Source organism: Schistocerca serialis, chromosome 6, assembly GCF_023864345.2.
Source record: "Schistocerca serialis cubense isolate TAMUIC-IGC-003099 chromosome 6, iqSchSeri2.2, whole genome shotgun sequence".
Lineage (NCBI taxonomy): Eukaryota > Metazoa > Arthropoda > Insecta > Orthoptera > Acrididae > Schistocerca > Schistocerca serialis.
In genome coordinates this window covers 245970189-245993633 of record NC_064643.1, presented here as the reverse complement: position 1 = coordinate 245993633, position 23445 = coordinate 245970189, and the positions used below count along the sequence as shown (strand labels likewise).

Sequence of the window (23445 nt, the reverse complement as noted above, 5' to 3'; positions counted from 1 at the left end):
AGGAGGAAGCTGGCTGGGGCAGGGAGGGGAGTATGATGGGGGTGTCAGACAGTGAAGTGCTGCAGGTTAGATGGCGAGGGGAGTTGGGGGGGAGGGGTAAGTAGCTGAAAAGGAGAGAAGTAAAAAGACTGAGTGTGATGGTGGAATGATGGCTGTGTAGTGCTGGAATGGGAACATGGAAGGGGCTGGATGGGTGAGAACAGTGACTAATGAAGGTTGAGACCAGGAGGGCTATGGGAATGTGGGATGTATTGCAGGGAAAGTTCCCACCTGTGCAATTCGGAAAAGCTGGTGTTGGTGGGAAGGATTCATATGGTACAGGCTGTGAAGCAGTCATTGAAATGAAGCATGTCATGTTTGGCAGCGCGTTCAGCAACAGGGTGGTCCACTTGTTTCTTGGCCACAGTTTGTCGGTGGCCGTTCATGCGGACAGACAGCTTGTTGGTTGTCATGCCCACATAGAATGCAGCACAATGGTTGCAGCTTAGCTTGCATATGACATGACTGCTTTCAGAGGTAGCCCTGCTTTTGGAGGGATAGCTGATGTTTGTGACTGGACTGGAGTAGGTGGTGATGGGAGGATGTATGGGGCAGGTCTTGCTGTTACTGTTTTCAGCTTACATGCCCTTTGCTGACATGCCCATCCCCCTTTCCCACCAACATTCCCCCTTACCCCTCTCCTAGAAACAGGTGGCTTGTTGACTGCATATCGTATGACCTTCAAGCCTTTACATTTCTGATAATGGTGGCCTCTTGCCATTCAAAGTTTTCATTTCTATGTTCCTCTGCCACCATAGCACCTGGACGGCCCACAGAGTCAGTTTAAAACACAATACTTTCTTCTTGGAATCAACTGACATTGTGCTGTAATTACTATGTCCAGTTCAAAGTGCTGTTGACCTGAACATTATTTTTAAGTTACTATCTTACTTGTTGTTGCCAGTGGTGACATTACCTCAGTCCTTTAGGTATAATGGTTAATATACATATCTTCATGCATGCTCATATTTTTTTTTTTTTTATGACTTGTTGTCAGCTGTTGAGCAGACTTTTACAGAATAGCTCCCAACACTTCCACGCTCTTGCAGAGTCCATAGCATAACTGATTTGACACTGTCTTTGTGTGAAACGGATACCTTATTCCACAGTGAATGAGTCTATTGTTCAGTTGTTTATTAGTGTCATGGAATTGTACTACCATGTGCTCTTAACTGTTTTTACCATTACATGCTGTAGACCATAGTTGCAGTGGGCATTCTAGCGAGATCCTCTCCTGGGAATGCAGAATCTGTAGTAGAAGTAAGTTGATAGAGGAGCAGAAGTGTAAGATCTGTGCCCGTCAGGTGCAGTTACAACGTGCAAAGGAGGAACTAGATGGGTTGAGGAGGATGAAGGGTGGTGGGGAATGGGAACTGGCAGTTGGCAAGAGGTAGGAGGAGGAGGTGGTATTCAGACTGTTATACTTTGCATATATGCAATAGATTTGACCAACTGTCATTGTTGAATGGAGAGGAGCCTCTTGTAGCTGTATATGTAGGGAACATGCAGCAGTCCTCAGCAGTTAGGAGGCCTAGGTCAGTTGCAAAGTCTAACAGAAAGAAGAAGATTCTGCTGCTAGGTAGTTTGCATGGTAGAGGTGTGGGCCAACAGTTGCAGGAAGTGTTGGGGAGTGAGTACCAGGTCGGAATAGGGGAGTTATGTAGGAATTTTATGAAGGAGGATCAGGTAGTGATAGTGGGTGGAGCAGGAACTGTCTAGATAGGGACGGGGAATATGATGTAGGTGGTGACCTGGTAAAGATAGCTAGTCAAACTGGTGGCACTAATGTGCATTTTGTGCAACTGTTTCAGCATCATGATCGGCCGCATCTTAATGTGGCTGTTAGGCACGTTAACATGAGGCTGGAGGGGGCGCTGATAGCAGAGGGCATGGGTCACATTTCAGTGGTGCCAGTTGGGTCTGTCAGTAGATAGGGTTTCACTAGGCATGGCCTGTGCCTCAGTAGGTATGGGAAGGGGAGGCTGGCAAAACTTATAAGTGACAGTGTAATGTGTGGTGGTGAGATCACTCGTGGAAAAATTCCTGTAGTAGTTGGTGTTACAGCTGCACCTTTTTTAGACTGAAGTCAGCTGATGGGTATACGTGCTTAAAGGAAGTCCCTCTAACTAAGGGCTCACCTTCAGAGGACATCATGTTTCCAAGTAGAAGGAATTAGCATATTTCATCAAAGTATGAGAGGTATTAGAGATGAAGTTAGTGAACTGCTTATAGATGTTGACTCTGAAATTATTGGTATATTGGAGCACCACTTAAATTATTTGACAATTCAGAGGCTTCCTTTACCAGGATACAGACTAGCTGGCTGTGTTTCAAGGAGTTCCTTACTGGGGGGGGGGGGGGGGGGGGGGGGGGGGGGGGGGGGGGGGGGGGGGGGGGGGCTATGTATGTAAAAAACAGTATTCCATTTGAGTCCATAGACATATCATGACACTGCACTGAACAGATATTTGAATGTTGTGCAAGGGCAGTTGAATTTAGTTAAACTAAACTTTGAATTGTTGTTGTTTATAGGTCCCCTAACTCTGACTTGAGCATTTCTGCTCAAGCTAGAGAGGATTCTTGCTTCACTTTGTAGGAAGTACCAGAAATTAGTTGTATGTGGTGACTTCAGTATAAATTTTGTATATGATGGTGCACGAATAAAGGATGTCGGTGGATCTCCTAAATTCATATGATCTGATGCAGATTGTGTTTTTTCCAATCAGGATGCAAGGGAACAGTAGCACAGTCATAGATAATATTTTTATTCAAAGGGTGAATAGCCTTTCAGACCATGATGCACAAATATTAATTACCCTCTGGCTCCTACCTTTGTAACTGCCCCCACGGTAAAACCTGTCCCATGCATCCTCCCACCACCACCTACTCCAGTCCTGTAACCCGGAAGGTGTACACGATCAAAGGCAGAGCCACGTGTGAAAGCACCCACGTGATTTACCAACTGACCTGCCTACACTGTGATGCATTCTATGTGGGAATGACCAGCAACAAACTGTCCATTCGCATGAATGGACACAGGCAGACAGTGTTTGTTGGTAATGAGGATCACCCTGTGGCTAAACATGCCTTGGTGCACAGCCAGCACATCTTGGCACAGTGTTACACCGTCCGGGTTATCTGGATACTTCCCACCAACACCAACCTATCCGAACTCCGGAGATGGGAACTTGCCCTTCAGTATATCCTCTCTTCTCGTCATCCGCCAGGCCTCAATCTCCGCTAATTTCAAGTTGCCGCCACTCATACCTCACCTGTCTTTCAACAACTTCTTTGCCTCTACACTTCTGCCTCGACTGACATCTCTGCCCAAACTCTTTGTCTTTAAATATGTCTGCTTGTGTCTGTATGTGTGGATGGATATGTGCGTGTGTGCGAGTGTATACCTGTCCTTTTTTCCCCCTAAGGTAAGTCTTTCCGCTCCCGGGATTGGAATGACTCCTTACCCTCTCCCTTAAAACCCACTTCCTTTCGTCTTCCCCTCTCCTTCCCTCTTTCCTGATGAGGCAACAGTTTGTTGCGAAAGCTTGAATTTTGTGTGTATGTTTGTGTTTGTTTGTGTGTCTATCGACCTGCCAGCGCTTTCGTTCGGTAAGTCACCTCATCTTTGTTTTTATATATAATCTTTTATTATAGAATGATTACGCAATTCTCAGTGCTTCCTACAGGTCCTCAGAAAGGAAAGCTAGCTGTCTATACTGAGACTAGACACTTATTACAAAATATACTTTCTTTGCACTACTCCTCCCCCTAGCAACACTTGCTTCATATATACCCCACACTCCCATTTAAAAGCAACAAAGTTAAAATGTGTGTACTATACTTATTGTTTGTACATCACTTTATAATTGGACTCCTTACTTCTGAACTGACTGAAATTGGAAGACTTCGGGCTACCCATGCTTTGTCTCTCATCACTGCCACTAACAGTAATAATACTAACAACAACAACAACAACAACAACAATTCACTGGAAGCCCTACAGCAGTGTTGTGGCATTACATAGCTACTGTTGGGCTCACAACTGGTTTGTTTATTTGTTGCTAAGTGAATAATAGAACAACTTCAGGTCCATTGCAGGAACTACCTATGACTCGAAGTATGTATTTTGGTGAGATATTTAATTACATGTAACATCTAAGTGTCAGTTTTACCATCAGAGATGCTCGTATGCTATTGCTTTCACCCCTCACAAAATTTCATTTTACCCATCGGAGGGTAAGTACCCACAGGTTAGGAACTGCTGTTGTGGAAGAAGTGACTAATAAGGTAATTTTTACATTGCTTTTTGGATAGTCAGGGATTTTCAATTATTGCCTGACATCTACTGGCACCTGCTCTATAACTTTACATCAGAGTACAAACTCCATTTAGAACTCTAGATAAGAATGCACAGTTTATCTAGAAACTGTTTTTACTTCTACTATTGAGGTTAAATCCACTTTTGTTACTAAGCATGAGTACTGTTAAGAAGTACATAGATTGGCATGTAAGTATAAGATACGTTAGGTCCCTGAAGAGACTTCTGCATAACATTCGTTTATCAATGTGAATTAGGGTAGAATCCTACTCACCACACACAAGAGGCACTGAACAACAGATATGCACAAAATAATAAAAAATAAAAATAAAAATATATGTGCAACAGTACTTTTCAATGTGCTTGCCTCCTGTTTGTCACCTGCTCGTGCTGAGAACATTTTATCCTAATTCATATTGTTAATCCATCTCAGATTTCCCATGTTAGTATATGAACTTCGTGCTGTAACAACACCCCTCCAAGCAGACTTCACAACAGATGAGCAATGCAGGAAAACTATCTGATTGTGAAATCCTGCTGCAAGTACTGGAAAGTTCTGAGGCAACATGATGTAAGACAACAGTCAATCACAGTGGTGAGCTGAAGTACCTCATGTTGTGGTAATCAAGGTGAAGCCCAGTCATAGTAAAGCTGCACAAATTTACTATAAATACCTAGCATCTCAGACCTAGCATCTGGTATGTGACTACTACCGATGCGGAGGCATACTCCATGACAGCCCCATGTGATCCAACTAGGTTGGTCCACATCTAGCAGCTTCATCCACTAGCCACTGGTCTACATACAGCTGCTTGACCTGGTGATTCCAAGGCTCAAGTCAGAGCCACCTTGAAGGTGCTACCTCCAGTATGACTTCATCCAGTTTCTGGACATCTCTAAGGGGTCTTGGGTTCAGTGCCTGAATTCCAGTGCATCTCACACCAGTCCCACGGCCAGAGCTGACAGCTTTCTAGTGCACATGTGCCCTGTTGCCACAAAAACATTTGACACCAATCCCATGTCTGCAAGGCTGCTGATGCTGTTACTTTCTTGAGGCTGTTTGCCTGGCTCGCACCTGTGCACCACTGCAGCTAAACACACCACTTTATGTTTTTTTTGAGCCAGACTCTGATGCCCGGTATCAATGCATGCCTTGAAGTCACCATCACCAACCACTGTATGACCATCTGGCAAAATAAAGAAAGGATCTCCATCTGAGCTCTACTGATTCCACAACTGCCGAGTTCCTGCAATTATGCAACCCGTTGTCCTGCACCTTGGGTTAAAAGACGTCAATGCTGGCAACTAATCATGGTCCACGCTGCCATCCTGTTACAATGGTGTTAGAAGAGATAAAGCGACAACAAGTGATGTCATGTGTCAGTGTTCAGCAACGTCATCGGAAAGTGCTGAGTGATAACAAACTGTTTTTCACTGCTTTCCTTTCGACTGCTTGGCAATGACACAACAGTTGGATTGGAGGGTTGGTTTAAAGGTTTGATTCTTGAAATTGGACTCATCAGTGATTTGGCTGAATTCATGGAGAACACAACACAAAACCGGTGGAGGTTTACACCTGTTATGTGTAGGCAGTACAATTTGCTGGACCATAGTGCTCCACGTGCCCAGTCATAAGTGGCGATATGTTTTAAATGTAGAAGGGCAGTGCATTATGCCAGAGACCTTAAAAAAATGTTCATGGTTAACACTCAGACATATGGACTAGGTGTATTTTTATTCAAGAGTGTGATGTAACTAGTATTAAGTTTTTTCTCTACGGTACTTCTCAAGTGTCAGTTTTTCGTGAGGAGATTCCGCCACAACGAAAAGTGTCTTTGTTTTAATGATACCCACCCCAAATCCTGTATCATTTCAGTGACACTCTCTCCCCTATTTCGCGATAATACAAAACATGCTGCCCTTCTTTGAACTTTTTCAGTGTGCTCTGTCAGTCCTATCTGGTTAGGCTCCCACACCATGCAGCAGTATTCTAATAGAGGATGGACAAGAGTAATGCAGACAGTCTCTTTAGTAAGATCTGTTACATCTTCTAAGTGTCCCAACAATAAAACGCAGTCTTTCATTAGCCTTCCCCACAATATTTTCTGTGTGTTCTTTCCAATTTAAGTTGTTCGTAATTGTAATTCCTAGGTATTTAGTTGAATTTATGGCCTTTATATTTGACTGATTTCAGTGTAATCAGAGTTTAAGATTCCTTTTAGCACTAATGTGGATGACCTCACATGTTTCATTATTTAGGGTCAATTGCCAATTTTTAGACCATACAGATATCTTTTGTAAATCGTTTGGCAATTTGTTCTGATCTTCTGATGACTTTACTAGTTGATGAATGACAGCATAATCTGCAAATAACCCAAGACAGCTGCTCAGATTGTCTCCTAAATCATTTATATAGATTAGGAACAGCAGAGGTCCTATGACCTTGGGGAACACCAGAAATCACTTATGTTTTACTATATGACTTTCCGTCAATTACTATGAATGGTGACCTCTCAGACAGGAAATCATAAATCCAGTCACATGACTGAGACGTTATTCCATAAGCACACAATTTCACTACAAGCCGTTTGTGTGGTACTGTCAAAAGCCTTCTGGAAATCTAGAAATATGGAATCTATCTGAAATCCCTTGTCAATAGCACTCAGCACTTCGTGTGAGCAAAGAGCTAGTTGTGTTTCACAAGAACGATGTTTTCTAAATTCGTGTTGACTGTGTCAATAGACCCTTCTCTTTGAGGTAACTCATAATGTTCAAACGCAACATACGTTCCAAAATCCTTATGCATATCGACATTAATGATATGGGCCTATAGTGAATTACTCCTACTACCCTTCTTGAATGTTGGTGTGACTTGTGCAATTTTCCAGTCTTTGGGTATGGATCTTTCGTCGAGTGAACGGTTGTATATAACTGTTAAGCATGGAGCTACTATATCAGCATACTCTGAAAGGAACCTAACTGGTACTCCGTCTGGACCAGAAGTCTTTTTTTTATTAAGTGATTTAAGTTGCTTCACTACTCCGAGGATATCAACTTTTACGTTACTCATGTTGGCAGCTGTTCTTGATTTGAATTCTGGAATGTTTACTTCACCTTCTTGGGTGAAGTAATTTTGGAAGGCTGTGTTTAGTAACTCTGCTTTGGCGGTGCAGTTGTCTATAGTATTTCCATTGCTATCATGCAGAGAAGGCTCTTATTGATCTTGCCACTAGCATACTTCACATACGACCACAATCTCTCTGAATTTTCTGACAGGTTTCAAGACAAAGTTTCATTGTGGAAACTATTATAAGTATCTCGAAAGTCCACATTTGATTTCGAGCTTCTGTAAAAGATTGCCAATCTTGGAGATTTTGCGTCTGTTTAAATTCGGCATGTCCTTTCCATTGTTTCTGCAACAGTGTTCGGACCCATTTTGTATACCAAAGAGGATCAGCTCCTTCATTCGTTAATTTATTTGGTATAAATCTCTCAGTTGCTGCTGATATTATTTCTTTGAATTCAAGCCACATCTGATCTACACTTACATTATTAATTTGGAAGGGTTGACGATTGTCTCTCAGGGAAGCATCAAGTGAATTGGTGTTTGCTTTTTTGAATAGGCATTTTTTTGTTTATTTTTAGAGGATTTGGGGGTTACAATATTCAATCTCGCTACAACAACCCTGTGTTCACTAATCCCTGTATGCATTTTTATGCTTGTTATTAGCTCGGGATTATTTGTTGCTAGGAGGTCAAGTGTATTTTCACAACCATTTACTATTCGTGTGGGCTCATGAACTAACTGCTTGGAATAATTTTCAGAGAATGCATTTAGCACAATTTTGGATGATGTTTTAGACATACCTACAGATTTAAACATATATATTGCCAACATATTGAGTATAAGTTAAAGTCACCACCAACTATAATACAATGAGTCAGGTACATGTTTGAAGTCAAACTCAAGTTTTCTTTGAACCTTTCCGCAATTGTATCATCTGAATTGGGAGGTCAGCAAAAGGATCCAATTATTATTTTATTCCGGTTGCCAATAATGACCTCTATCCATACTAACTCACAGGAGCTATCTACTTAAATTTCACTAAAAGATCCTTTCTGAACACTGTTAGGTTCTTCTCAAAAAGTTGAGCTGAACTTATCTCTAGCTAGCTTTTAGTGCCTATAACGATTTGAGCATCAGTGCTTTCTATTAGCACTTGCAGCTCTGGTACTCAATTCAAACGATTATGATTGAAGCCTCTGATTCTTCTTCTTAAGAAACACTTTCCTTGCCATAGTCACTCTACACTTTATATCCTCTCTACTTTGACCACCATCAGTTATTTTACTCCCCAAATAGCAAAACTCATCTACTACTTTAAGTGTCTCGTTTTAAGTAACTCTAATAAACAGGGAGACCACACGAAACTGGCCATAATGTCCATATCTCAGAGCCGTAATTGATTGAGGCAATGTTCAAAATGAGCAGAGTGTGCGAACATGTTGTTTACTCTTCCCCATATATTCACTGAGAATATATGTTACATTATTTGTGTCGTTATCAGGAGAAGGAAAACTAGCATCCTACAGAACAGAGTGTGGAATGTCAGATCCCTTAATCGGGCAGGTGGGGTAGAAAATTTAAAAAGGAAATGGATAGGTTAAAGTTGGATATAGTGGGAATTAGTGATGTTCGATGGCAGGAGGAATGAGACTTCTGGTCAGGTGAATACAGGATTATAAATACAAACTCAAATACCAATAATGCAGTAGTAGGTTTAATAGTGAATAAAAAAATAGGAATACAGATAAGCTACTAAGAACAGCATTATCATAGCCAAGATAGACACGAAGCCCATGCCTGCTACAGTAGTACAAGTTAATAAGCCAACTAACTCCGCAGATGATGAAGAGATTGAAGAAATTTATGATGCAATAAAAGAAATTATTCAGATAGTTAAGGGAGATGAAAATTCAGTAGTCATGGGGGAGTGACTGGAATTCGATAGTATGAAAAGGAAGAGAAGGAAAAGTAATAGGTAAATATGGACTGGGGGTAAGTAATGAAAGAGGAAGTCGACTGGTAGAATTTTGCACAGATCATAACTGAATCATAACTGCCTCTTGGTTTAAGAATCATGAAAGAAGGTCATATATGTGGAAGAGGCCCGGAGACACTGGAAGATTTTAGATAGCTTATATAATGGAAGAAGTTTTAAATTGTGTGGACTTTGCTCACTATTTATTGGCTATGAACTGTAGATTACAACCGAAGAAACTGCATAAAAGTAGGAATTTAAGGAGATGGGACACAGATAAAGTGAAAGAACCAGAGGTTGTAGAGAGCTTCAGACAGAGCATTAGCAAATGATAACAAGTACCGGGGAAAGAAATACAATAGAAAAAGAATGGGTAGCTCTGAGTGATGAAATAGTGAAGGCAGCAGAGGATCAAGTAGGTAAAAAGGCGAGGGCTAGTAGAAATCCTTGGGTAACAGAAGAGATATTGAATTTAATAGATGAAAGCAGAAAATACAAAAATGCAGTAAACGAAACAGGCATAAAGGAATACAAAATATCTCAAATATTAGATCGACAGAAAGGGCAAAATTGCTAACCAAGGATGGCTTGAGGACAAATATAAGGATGTAGAGGCATGTATCACTAGGGGTAAGATAGAATACTGCCTACAGAAAAATTAACAAGACCTTTGGAGAAAAGAGAACCACCTGTATGAATAACAACAGCTCATATGGGAAACCCGTCCTAAGCAGAATGAGACACTTAAAGTAGTAGATGAGTTTTTCTATTTGGGGAGCAAAATAACTAATAATGGTCAAAGTAGAGAGGATATAAATTGTAGATTGACTATGACAAGGAAAGCGTTTCTGAAGGCAAGAAATTTGTTACCATTGACTATAGATTTCGATATAAGGAAGTCTTCTCTGACAGTATTTGTATGTAATGCTGCCATGTATGGAAGTGAAAATGGGCGATAGATAGTTTAGACAGGAAAGCAATAGAAGCTTTCAAAATGTGGTTCTACAGAAGAATGCTGAAAATTAAATAGGTAGATCACTTAACTAATGGGGAAGTACTGAATAGAATTAGGGAGAAGAGGAATTTATTGCACAACTTGACCAGAAGAAGGGATTAGTTGGTAGGACATGTTCTGAGGCACCAAGGAATCACCAATTTAGTATTGGAGGGAAGAGTAGAGGGCAAAAATCATAGAGGGAGACCACGAGGTGAACACACTAAGCAGATTCAGAAGGATGTAGGTTGCAGCAGTTACTCGGAGATGAAGAAGCTTGCATAGGATAGAGTAGCATGGAGAGCTGCATCAAACCAGTCTCTGGACTGAAGACCGCAACAACATGTGTCATGTGTTTTGCCAGCTAGTGTATTAATAACTATGGGCCTTAGAGGAATGCCTTCCTTGTATGGCTCAGGAAGCCCTTTGTTATAACCTTTAATCACTAATAAATTGCGTGGATATACAAACGTAGAAACAATAGCTGGTTACATGCTACCAATTCCGTATCAGTCATTCGACTGCCGTGCCGTGAGATGCGGCCGGCGCCGTTTGTAGCTAGGTGGTGCTCCCGCGCCCAGCCGAGTTGCGGAGCGCCTCTATCGCCGTTTGCGAGTACTGACGTGGCGGCACTCTTAAATGTCGTGGCACTGTCACAACACTTTTCCCCCCCTGAAAAAAAAAAAACACTCACTTCCTGGGAGACACGGACAGCGCAGAGACATCCATGGCCTCTTGGGAGGCCCCGAGAAGATCCTGCAGAGAAACACGAGAGTACAGTCGAAAATGTCCAGGACGGAAGCCCGTGCGTGGTACGTGCCTCCTGGACGAGATGATGGGTGAAAATTCCGGAGCAGCATCCATAGGTGTCGTGGACCTGGGGGTGTGCTCCAACGAGATGGGTCCCGGAGAAGGCGGCGTCACGACTGGGGCCAGTTCCGGCTTACTCGGAAGCGGTAGCGACGTCGGCTGCAGCAACACGCACGGGAGATCGGCAGCATTGACAGGACTGGCTTCTCGGGCTGGTGGAGGCGAAGGAAGGGGTGGTGGCACCGGTGTGGCCACCACTCGTGGGTGCATCTGGTCGTAATGGCGAACAACCATGCCGTCGCCCGTACGTATTTCACAAAGCCGGTGGCCGCGGAAAGCCTTGACCAACCCTGGAATCCATTTAGGGCGAGATCCATACCCTCGTGCCCACACGTCGGCGCCCACCAAGTATTTTCCCGCACGAGGGAACACAGGACAAGGCCTGACAGGGTGAAGCAGGTGCAGTAGAGTGCGCGGTTGGCGGCCATGCAAGAGTTCAGCAGGGCTGCGATCTCCCAGAGGCGTGAAGCGATAAGAACTCAGAAGATGCAACAGAGCGTCATCTGTGGAAAAATCACTAAGGAATTTTTTCATCTGGCTTTTGAAAGTGCAGACAAGGCGCTCAACCTCCCCATTCGATTGCGGATGGAAGGGCGGTGCTGAAACATGATGAATCCCGTGTCCAGTACAAAAATCACGGAAGGCCTGCGAAGAGAACTGAGGGCCATTGTCCGTGACGATCGTGGATGGAAGACCTTCTAGCGCAAAGATTTTGGACAAAGCCAGTGTCATCGCCGCAGTGGTGGGCAACGGACATTGAACAACAAACGGAAACTTCGAGAAGGCGTCAATCAACAGCAGCCAATAAGTGCCGAGGAAGGGGCCGGCAAAGTCAGCGTGCACCCGTTCCCATGGCTGCGCCGGGTCAGGCCACGGAGAGGGCATTGTACGGGGTGCAGCCAGTTGTTGAGCACACTGACCACACGCAGCGACCATGTGAGTGATGTCCGAATCAATACCGAGCCAATAAATGTGCCTGCGGGCCAGGGACTTAGTCCGAGAAATCCACCAATGGCCTTCATGCAACAGTTTGAAAACATCTTTGCGAAGAGAGGCTGGCACCACGACGCGTGGAGATGCGCCATCCGTGGCCAGAAGAACAACACCATCACGAACAGACAGACGTAGGCGCAAGGCATGGTAGTTGCGAAGGGGATCCGATGCCCGGCCCTTGGTCCTGTCCGGCCAACCCCGTTGAATAAAACCGATCACGTGACGCAGGACCGGGTCCCGCGCAGTAGCCGACGCGACCTGCGAACCTGTAAGCGGAAAACCCTCGACCGCACGACGTTCTGCCTCATCAATCTGGAAACAGAGTAGTTCATCTCGATCGAAAACCGGGTCAGGGCTCATCGGCAAATGCGACAATGCGTCAGCGATGGCGTGCTGGGCTCAGAAGATGCAACAGAGCGTCATCTGTGGAAAAATCACTAAGGAATTTTTTCATCTGGCTTTTGAAAGTGCAGACAAGGCGCTCAACCTCCCCATTCGATTGCGGATGGAAGGGCGGTGCTGAAACATGATGAATCCCGTGTCCAGTACAAAAATCACGGAAGGCCTGCGAAGAGAACTGAGGGCCATTGTCCGTGACGATCGTGGATGGAAGACCTTCTAGCGCAAAGATTTTGGACAAAGCCAGTGTCATCACCGCAGTGGTGGGCAACGGACATTGAACAACAAACGGAAACTTCGAGAAGGCGTCAATCAACAGCAGCCAATAAGTGCCGAGGAAGGGGCCGGCAAAGTCAGCGTGCACCCGTTCCCATGGCTGCGCCGGGTCAGGCCACGGAGAGGGCATTGTACGGGGTGCAGCCAGTTGTTGAGCACACTGACCACACGCAGCGACCATGTGAGTGATGTCCGAATCAATACCGAGCCAATAAATGTGCCTGCGGGCCAGGGACTTAGTCCGAGAAATCCACCAATGGCCTTCATGCAACATTTTGAAAACATCTTTGCGAAGAGAGGCTGGCACCACGACGCGTGGAGATGCGCCATCCGTGGCCAGAAGAACAACACCATCACGAACAGACAGACGTAGGCGCAAGGCATGGTAGTTGCGAAGGGGATCTGATGCCCGGCCCTTGGTCCTGTCCGGCCAACCCCGTTGAATAAAACCGATCACGTGACGCAGGACCGGGTCCCGCGCAGTAGCCGACGCGACCTGCGAACCTGTAAGCGGAAAACCCTCGACCGCACGACGTTCTGCCTCATCAATCTGGAAACAGAGTAGTTCATCTCGATCGAAAACCGGGTCAGGGCTCATCGGCAAATGCGACAATGCGTCAGCGATGGCGTGCTGGGCCGTGGGGCGATAGTGAATCTCATAGTGAAAACGAGACAAGTATAAGGCCCAACGTTGCAGGCGGTGAGCTGCCTTATCCGGAAGCGACGCCGATGAGCTGAACAGAGAGACCAGCAGCCTGTGGTCGGTGATGAGGTGAAACTTAGAACCATACAAAAAACGCTGAACTTTTTTATAACGTAAATGATAGCGAGCACCTCCTTTTCCTTTTCGATTTGAGAATATCGCCGTTGCGCATTGTTGAGGGTCTTGGAAGCATAGGCGATGGGTTGTTCCGACCCATCCTCATACCGATGGGCGAGAGCAGCCCCTAGGCCATACTGGGACGCGTCAGTTGCCGGAACCAAGTGCTGACCCGGACGGAATGTGGCAAGACAAGGCGCCGACTGCAAATGAGCCTTCAGGTGTACAAAAGCCTGCTGACACTCGTCGGACCAACAGAAAGGAACGTTTTTTTGTAACAGCTGATGCAGAGGATGAGCTACCGCCGCCGCGGATGGAATGAATTTGTGATAATAAGCAATCTTGCCTAGAAACGCCTTAAGTTCTTTTACCGTAGACGGCCGGGGTAGAGCGGTAATGGCTGCAACATGCTGACGTAGAGGACGTATACCCTCACGGGACAAGTGGAAACCAAGATACACGATGGAAGGTTGGAAGAACTGTGACTTGTCCAGATTGCACTTCAACCCAGCTGAATGCAGAACCCGAAACAGTGAACGCAAATTGCGAAGGTGCTCCTCAGTGGAGGCCCCCGTGACAACAATGTCATCCAGATAGTTTATGCAGCCGGGAACGGAAGCCGTGAGCTGTTCCAAAAACCACTGAAATATGGCCGGCCCGCTAGCGACGCCAAACGGTAACCGCTGGTACTGATACAACCCACAAGGAGTGTTGATGACGAATAATTCCTTGGAAGATGCATCCAACGGCAACTGATGGTACACCTCCGATAAGTCAAGTTTGGAAAAGAACTGGCCCCCGGTGAGCTTGGTAAATAACTCCTCAGGACGGGGAAGAAGATAAGTGTCAATGAGGCTCTGAGCGTTGACAGTGGCTTTAAAATCACCACACAATCACAGACTCCCATTTGGTTTAGAAACCACCACGATTGGCAATGCCCATTCGCTGGAGGTAACGGGAAGGAGAATCCCTGAAGCTGTTAACTTGTCCATCTCAGCCTTGACAGGTGCACGCAACGCCACCGGAATAGGGCGTGCCCGGAAAAACTTAGGGCGAGCTGTAGGTTTAAGAGTAATGTGGGCTTCAAAATCCTTGGCATGACCCAGACCAGCAGAGAACACGGACGAGAATTCAGAACACAATCCATCCAGCAGTTGATACGGAATATCCTCAGATATGAGGTGCACATCATCATCAATGGAGAACCCGAACAATTGGAAAGCATCATAACCGAACAGGTTTTCAGTGCCCGCATGATCCACCACATAAAACGTGAAGGGCCTAACAACAGACATGTAGGCAGTGGAAGCATCAAACTGGCCAACGATAGGAATTTTTGTTTATTATAATTTCTCAGATTTCACGTAACTGGAGACAAGGGAGGAGAGCCCTCCAAATACGTGCGAGAATTAATGAGAGTTACTGCAGAGCCCATGTCCACTTGCATGCGAATGTCTTTATCCAGAACACGAACAGTAACAAACAACTTATTTGTTTGAGAAAGCACACAGTTAACATCCATGTCTGATGCCTCGTCCTCGTCGACAGGAACTTTAGGGGACTGACACACAGAAGCAATGTGGCCTTTTTTCCTACATGAATTACACGTGGTCCAACGTTTTGGACACGCGGCCGTGTCATGCTGTACGAAACAACGTGGACAAGAAGGAAGTGCGGAACGAACCTGCTTCTGTGGTTGCTGTTTTCACTGCGAGCGTGGCGGCCCAACGCGATGTTGTTGACGCGAGTGAACCACCGCCACATCGTTGGTCCCCTGGGAAACAGGCAAATTGTCTGTGTCGATAGTGGTCTGTATAGCGCCGACATCACACCACACATCTATCTGCGCACCAGCAGCGTGAGACACTTTAAAAGATTGAGCGATGCTTAGAACTTCCGACAATGATGGGTTTGGCAGTTGTAAGGCACGTTGCCGAACTTCTTTATCAGGAGCAAGCCGTAGAATAGCATCCCTAACCATTGAATCAGCGTAAGACTCATGATGAGTGTCCGTGACAAACTGACATTTCCTACTCAGACCGTGTAGTTCCGCCGCCCAAGCCCGGTAAGAGTGATGGGGCTGTTTACGACACCAGTAGAACGCCACGCGGGCAGCAACGACGTGGGTGTTTTTTCGGTAATAGGTAGACAATAAGTCACACATTTCTTGGAAGGACAGAGAGGCAGGTTCCTGCAGCGGGGCTAACTGAGATAGCAGCTGATAGATCCGTGGGGAAATCCAAGATAGAAATAACGACTTACACATAGGAGCGTTCACAACGCCGAAAACCAAGAAGTGTTGCCGCAAACGCTTCTCATAATCCTCCCAGTCTTCAGCGGCCTCGTCGTAAGGAGGGAACGGAGGCGGAGAAGAGGAAGACAGACGATGAGTAAGCGACGCCGACAATGCCTGAATAGCAGCTGTCAGCTGTGTTTGTTGTTCAATGAGCGTATGCATAAGCTGTTCCATGTCTGCCCCGACACGAACACACAAATCCACAATGCAGGAACAAAAATATCCGACCTCGTCGCCAAAAGTGTTATAACCTTTAATCACTAATAAATTGCATGGATATACAAATGTAGAAACAATAGCTGGTTACATGCTACCAATTCCGTATCGGTCATTCGACTGCCGTGCCGTGAGATGCGGCCGGTGCCGTTCGTAGCTAGGTGGCGCTCCCGCGCTCAGCCGAGTTGCGGAGCGCCTCTATCGCCATTTGCGCGTACTGACGTGGCGGCACTCTTAAATGTCGTGGCACTGTCACAACACCCTTATATTCGTGGTAGCACAGCTGCTCATGTTCTACGACATTTAACTACATTTCATGGCAAACATGATGCACTGAAAAGAGTCGTCTACTTTTCAATTTTATTCGTAGGATCAAAAATCATCTCGTGGTCCACATGACATTCAGTCCATAGCACTTCCATCATTGGCTGTCAGTATTCCATTTGAAACTTCCTGGCAGACTATAACTGTGTGCCGGATCAAGACTTGAACTCAGGACCTTTGCCTTTCACGGGAAAGTGTTCTATCATCTGAGCTACCCATGTACGACTCACGACCCATCCTCACAGCTCCAATTCCACCAGTACCTCGTCTCCTACCTTCCAAACTTTACAGAATCTCTTCTGCAAACCTTGCAGAATTAGCACTCCTGGAGGAAAGGATATTGGTGAAACATGGCTTAGCAACAGCCTGGGGGATGTTTGGAAGGTAGGAGATGAGGTACTGGCAGAACTGAAGCTGTGAGGACGGGTTGTGAGTCATGTTTGGGTAGCTCAAATGATAGAGCGCTTACCCGCAAAAGGCAAAGGTCCCAAGTTCGAGTCTTGGTCCGGTACAAAGTTTTAATCTGCCAGGAAGTTTCATATCAGCACACACTCCTCTGCAGGGTGAAAATCTCATTCTGGAAACATCCCCCAGGCTGTGGCTCAGCCATGTCTCCTCAATATCCTTTCTTCCAGGAGTGCTAATTCTGCAAGGTTTGCAAAAGTGCTTCTGTGAAGTTTGGAGGTAGGAGACAAGGTACGGGCAGAATTGAAGCTGTGAGGAAGGGCCATGAGTCTTGCTTGGGTAGCTCAGATGGTAGAGCGCTTGCCTGCGAAAGGCAAAGGTCCAGAGTTTGAGTCTCGGTCTGGTGTACAGCTTTAATTTGCCAGGAAGTTTCATATTAGTGCACACTCCACTGCAGAGTGAAAATCTCGTTCTAGAATTACAGTTTCTTTGTCTTCCTGCAGATTTCTCAGTGCTACTCATGCTTTAAAGGAAATATTTGATCTAATTACTGATAAGCATTCTAGAGGCCTCATGGTGATTCTCTTCAATTGTTTCCAGTGCAAGCAAACTAGCAACCTGTTCTACAGAGCTGACATAATCAGCTATAAGTAGCATCTTTGGAGTACATGTAAAATTTAACCCTTTACCTAGGCTCTACATTGTATATAGTTCGGTGTGAGATTAGTTATTATTTGGCCCCAACATCTTGTCTTGGGTTTCTGAGTTAATAAAGAGAACAACAGACAGATTCCTGGATCACAGTGTGTATACAAACCCCACACTAACATCTTAACTCCACACCTCAAAGTCATCACCATCCATCACAAAAAATTTCATGGTAAAGACTCTTGTCCTTAGAGATTGGGTGTTGTCAGACAAGGAGAGCTTCACTTAAGAATTATGCCTATAAATAACATTCTGAAGGAATAGGTACTCAGACTGACAAACTCAGCAGACATTTCAGTCAACATCAAAAATGCCTAAGGAAGAGGCTGAGACTGAGAAAGGTAAAGAAAATCACAAATATTTATCTGCCTTGAGCAGGCCCAATCTCCATACATATAGGTAAATTCTCACATAAACATGGTATACAATGAGATTTTCACTCTGCAGCGGAGTGTGCGCTGATATGAAACTTCCTGGCAGATTAAAACTGTGTGCCTGACCGAGACTCGAAAGTTTGGAAGGTAGGAGACGAGGTACTGGCAGAAGTAAAGCTGTGAGTACCGGGCGTGAGTCGTGCTTCGATAGCTCAGTTGGTAGAGCACTTGCCCGCGAAAGGCAAAGGTCCCGAGTTCGAGTCTCGGTCGGGCACACAGTTTTAATCTGCCAGGAAGTTTCATGGTATACAATGTATTTTGCTTTAATCTACAAAGTTAAAATAGTTAAAGATGACCTAGGTCTCCAAAAACCGGGTGTGTACTGCATTTCATGGGAATGTGGCACAATTTATGTGCCACAGACTATGTGATCTGTCGGTCAGTGGAGCAAGGAACGTCAAGGATTGTTGTTGTTGTTGTGGTCTTCAGTCCTGAGACTGGTTTGATGCAGCTCTCCATGCTACTCTATCCTGTGCAAGCTTTTTCATCTCCCAGTACCTACTGCAACCTACATCCTTCTGAATCTGCTTAGTGTAGTCATCTCTTGGTCTCCCCCTACGATTTTTACCCTCCACGCTGCCCTCCAATACTAAATTGGTGATCCCTTGATGCCTCAGAACATGTCCTACCAACCGATCCCTTCTTCTGGTCAAGTTGTGCCACAAACTTCTCTTCTCCCCAATCCTATTCAATACTTCCTCATTAGTTATGTGATCTACCCATCTAATCTTCAGCATTCTTCTGTAGCACCACATTTCGAAAGCTTCTATTCTCTTCTTGTCCAAACTATTTATCGTCCATGTTTCACTTCCATACATGGCTACACTCCATACGAATACTTTCAGAAATGACTTCCTGACACTTAAATCAATACTGAATGTTAACAAATTTCTCTTCTTCAGAAACGCTTTCCTTGCCATTGCCAGCCTACATTTTATATCCTCTCTACTTCGACCATCATCAGTTATTTTGCTCCCCAAATAGCAAAACTCCTTTACTACTTTAAGTGCCTCATTTCCTAATCTAATTCCCTCTGCATCACCCGACTTAATTAGACTACATTCCATTATCCTTGTTTTGCTTTTGTTGATGTTCATCTTATATCCTCCTTTCAAGACACTGTCCATTCCATTCAACTGCTCTTCCAAGTCCTTTGCTGTCTCTGACAGAATTACAATGTCATCGGCGAACCTCAAAGTTTTTATTTCTTCTCCATGAATTTTAATACCTACTCCGAATTTTTCTTTTGTTTCCTTTACTGCTTGCTCAATACACAGATTGAACAACATCGGGGACAGGCTACAACCCTGTCTTACTCCCTTCCAAACCACTGCTTCCCTTTCATGTCCCTCGACTCTTATAACTGCCATCTGGTTTCTGTACAAATTGTAAATAGCCTTTCGCTCCCTGTATTTTACCCCTGCCACCTTTAGAATTTGAAAGAGAGTATTCCAGTCAACATTGTCAAAAGCTTTCTCTAAGTCTACAAATGCGAAAAACGTAGGTTTGCCTTTCCTTAATCTTTCTTCTAAGATAAGTCGTAAGGTCAGTATTGCCTCACGTGTTCCAGTGTTTCTACGGAATCCAAACTGATCTTCCCCGAGGTTGGCTTCTACTAGTTTTTCCATTCGTCTGTAAAGAATTCGTGTTAGTATTTTGCAGCTGTGACTTATTAAGCTGATAGTTCGGTAATTTTCACATCTGTCAACACCTGCTTTCTTTGGGATTGGAATTATTATATTCTTCTTGAAGTCTGAGGGTATTTCGCCTGTTTCATACATCTTGCTCACCAGATGGTAGAGTTTTGTCAGGACTGGCTCTCCCACGGCCGTCAGTAGTTCCAATGGAATATTGTCTACTCCGGGGGCCTTGTTTCGACTCAGGTCTTTCAGTGCTCTGTCAAACTCTTCACGCAGTATCGTATCTCCCATTTCATCTTCATCTACATCCTCTTCCATTTCCATAATATTGTCCTCAAGTACATCGCCCTTGTATAGACCCTCTATATTCTCCTTCCACCTTTCTGCTTTCCCTTCTTTGCTTAGAACTGGGTTTCCATCTGAGCCCTTGATATTCAGACAAGTCGTTCTCTTATCTCCAAAGGTCTCTTTAATTTTCCTGTAGGCGGTATCTATCTTACCCCTAGTGAGATAGGCCTCTACATCCTTACATTTGTTCTCTAGCCATCCCTGCTTAGCCATTTTGCACTTCCTGTCGATCTCATTTTTGAGACGTTTGTATTCCTTTTTTCCTGTTTCACTTACTGCATTTTTATATTTTCTCCTTTCATCAATTAAATTCAATATTTCTTCTGTTACCCAAGGATTTCTACTAGCCCTCGTCTTTTTACCTACTTGATCCTCTGCTGCCTTCACTACTTCATCCCTCAAAGCTACCCATTCTTCTTCTACTGTATTTATTTCCCCCATTCCTCTCAATTGCTCCCTTATGCTCTCCCTGAATCTCTGTACAACCTCTGGTTCTTTTAGTTTATCCAGGTCCCATCTCCTTAAATTCCCACCTTTTTGCAGTTTCTTCAGTTTTAATCTACAGGTCATAACCAATAGATTGTGGTCAGAGTCCACATCTGCCCCTGGAAATGTCTTACAATTTAGAACCTGGTTCCTAAATCTCTGTCTTACCATTATATAATCTATCTGATACCTTTTAGTATCTCCAGGGTTCTTCCATGTATACAACCTTCTTTCATGATTCTTAAACCAAGTGTTAGTTATTATTATGTTGTGCTCTGTGCAAAATTCTACCAGGCGGCTTCCTCTTTCATTTCTGTCCCCCAATCCATATTCACCTACTATGTTTCCTTCTCTCCCTTTTCCTACACTCGAATTCCAGTCACCCATGACTATTAAATTTTCGTCTCCCTTCACAATCTGAATAATTTCTTTTATTTCATCATACATTTCTTCAATTTCTTCGTCATCTGCAGAGCTAGTTGGCATATAAACTTGTACTACTGTAGTAGGTGTGGGCTTCGTATCTATCTTGGCCACAATAATGCGTTCACTATGCTGTTTGTAGTAGCTTACCCGCATTCCTATTTTCCTATTCATTATTAAACCTACACCTGCATTACCCCTATTTGATTTTGTGTTTATAATCCTGTAGTCACCTGACCAGAAGTCTTGTTCCTCCTGCCACCGAACTTCACTAATTCCCACTATATCTAACTTCAACCTATCCATTTCCCTTTTTAAATTTTCTAACCTACCTGCCCGATTAAGGGATCTGACATTCCACGCTCCGATCCGTAGAACGCCAGTTTTCTTTCTCCTGATAACGTCAATGATACACCTAACTAAAATAATCATACAAATCAACTGTTTCTGAGCTCTACCTCATGCATAATCAAGAAATGAAATGTGATGAAAACATAAAGTACAAACACTAAATCTTTGGGATGAGCATCAAAGAATATACACTTCACAGTCTGGCTGGAGTCCAGGCGGTGAATATACGTAACATCACTCACAACACCTGAAGAAGAAACATGGAACGTTTATTGAAATTTGTGCAGAATAATGGAGTCAGCAACTTGGCAGTACACCTGAAAGCATACAATTAATAAAGGTTATCTATTTAATAATTATCTATTTAATAATTTGTAGCTGCAAAAAACAACATTCACAGTCTCGGTAGTGAGTCCAGGCAGTGAGTACACATAACGGCGCAACTCACAGCATCTGAAGAAGACAACTGGGTCAGTCATTGAAATGTGCATAAAATGGAAACAACGACACAGCTAAACACCTGGAAGTATGCCATTAACCAATCATGCCGAGAAAAACCTGAGAGATTGTGCGTCAACAGATAAGCGTTTTTTTTTAGGTATTTCACAAGCTCATGATTGCCAAACTGATTGATGTGCTGTTGTGAACTCTGTGCATGTGCAACAGAGGTTTGGTATGTAACAATACAAGAACACACAATTAACAGTGACCGTATTCTTGCCACCCATGAAGTAAGTTCGTCAGCAGTACGGGAGGTCTTTGTCTAATACCACATGTGGCATGGCAGCTATCATTGATAATGTGGCATGCTTCTGCGACATTTGTCAAGTTTGGTACTGGCTTCGCACACTACAGCCAGTTATTGACAAGTCAGATTAAGGTGCTTGCAATGCTACTTGTCCAGGAACAGCAGCATTTGCAGCAGGATAGTGCCGCAGATCTTATAAGTACAATGCAATGTGACAGTGACCAGGGCAAGGAACTCGATGGCAGGATGAGGCAAAGGACAATAACTACTCATGCTCTGAAGGTTGTTCTAGTACTCCTGAAGAGTTTCTACATGACATCAGAGACATTTTACACGAAAAAATGCCACTGAATCTACTTTCAAAGAAGTCAATCACTGAGCTTAATGCAAACTGTTAAATGGACTTTATTTCAAGCCAAACTTATGGGCAAGCTTGAAGAGCTGTGGACAGAGAATGCACACTTGCATGATAACCTTTCTAAAACTGGCTCTCAGGTGTTAACAACACATGCTGAACCATTACAACAGGAAAACTACAATATAAAGAAGGAAATGAGCAATGTGGTGTCCACTTCTGCAGCAACAGTCACATCATGAATGTAGATGTCAACAGCAGCTGTTCAGATCCACCACTTGCTCACATTACAAACAAACAAACACTGTATTCATAATATCAGTGGACAATAAAGACACCAGAGAAGTAAAATTTAATAGATGCTATAGACCCTAGGGAAGACAAAACCAGAATTAAATCAATAAAAGCTGTTAACAGTGTCATCATTACTGAATTAGAAAATGAAGAGGATTACAAGAAATTACACAAAAAAGCAAAACAGATAAAGATCTCAAACGCGAGCCTCCAAAAAATCACAGGTCCCGACTCATCATATTGTCAAGAGACAACCAAAATCAGGTCCAAATCCAGTAGCATAGCTGTCAATATAATACAACACTTACTGCTGAAACCACATTTATTATGAACACCAATGGACAGCCAGAACAGAACTGACCTCCTGGATGTATATTGCCGCTACATACACAAACTTCGAATGTTTCAGAATGCTGGTATTTATACATATACTGAATATTCCAGAATATACAGATATTACAAATGTAACATATTTGAAGAATCTTCCAGAACTGATAAATGCTACATAACACACAAATGATGGTGGTCAGGTTTGAATTTGTGACTTGCACCACACCAGCTAGCGATGCTAACCACTGCACAACACTGCATTCACCACAGATCACACCTCTGATACTGGTCTCAAGTGGAAAGCTTTTACAAGTTCAGAGAGCATCACATAAAGTG

General features: G+C 44.0%; 1 protein-coding gene and 1 non-coding gene across 2 annotated transcripts in view; both read left to right on the top strand.

Annotated features, from left to right (window-relative positions):
- The window catches only part of LOC126484081 (WD repeat-containing protein 89), a 277264-nt gene that overhangs the window by 23274 nt on the left and 230545 nt on the right, over positions 1-23445 (top strand). The gene's annotated exons all lie outside the window — the stretch shown is intronic.
- Positions 18275-18349, top strand: Trnas-cga (transfer RNA serine (anticodon CGA)). The gene has a single exon. It is a non-coding gene; the product is annotated as a tRNA-Ser (tRNA).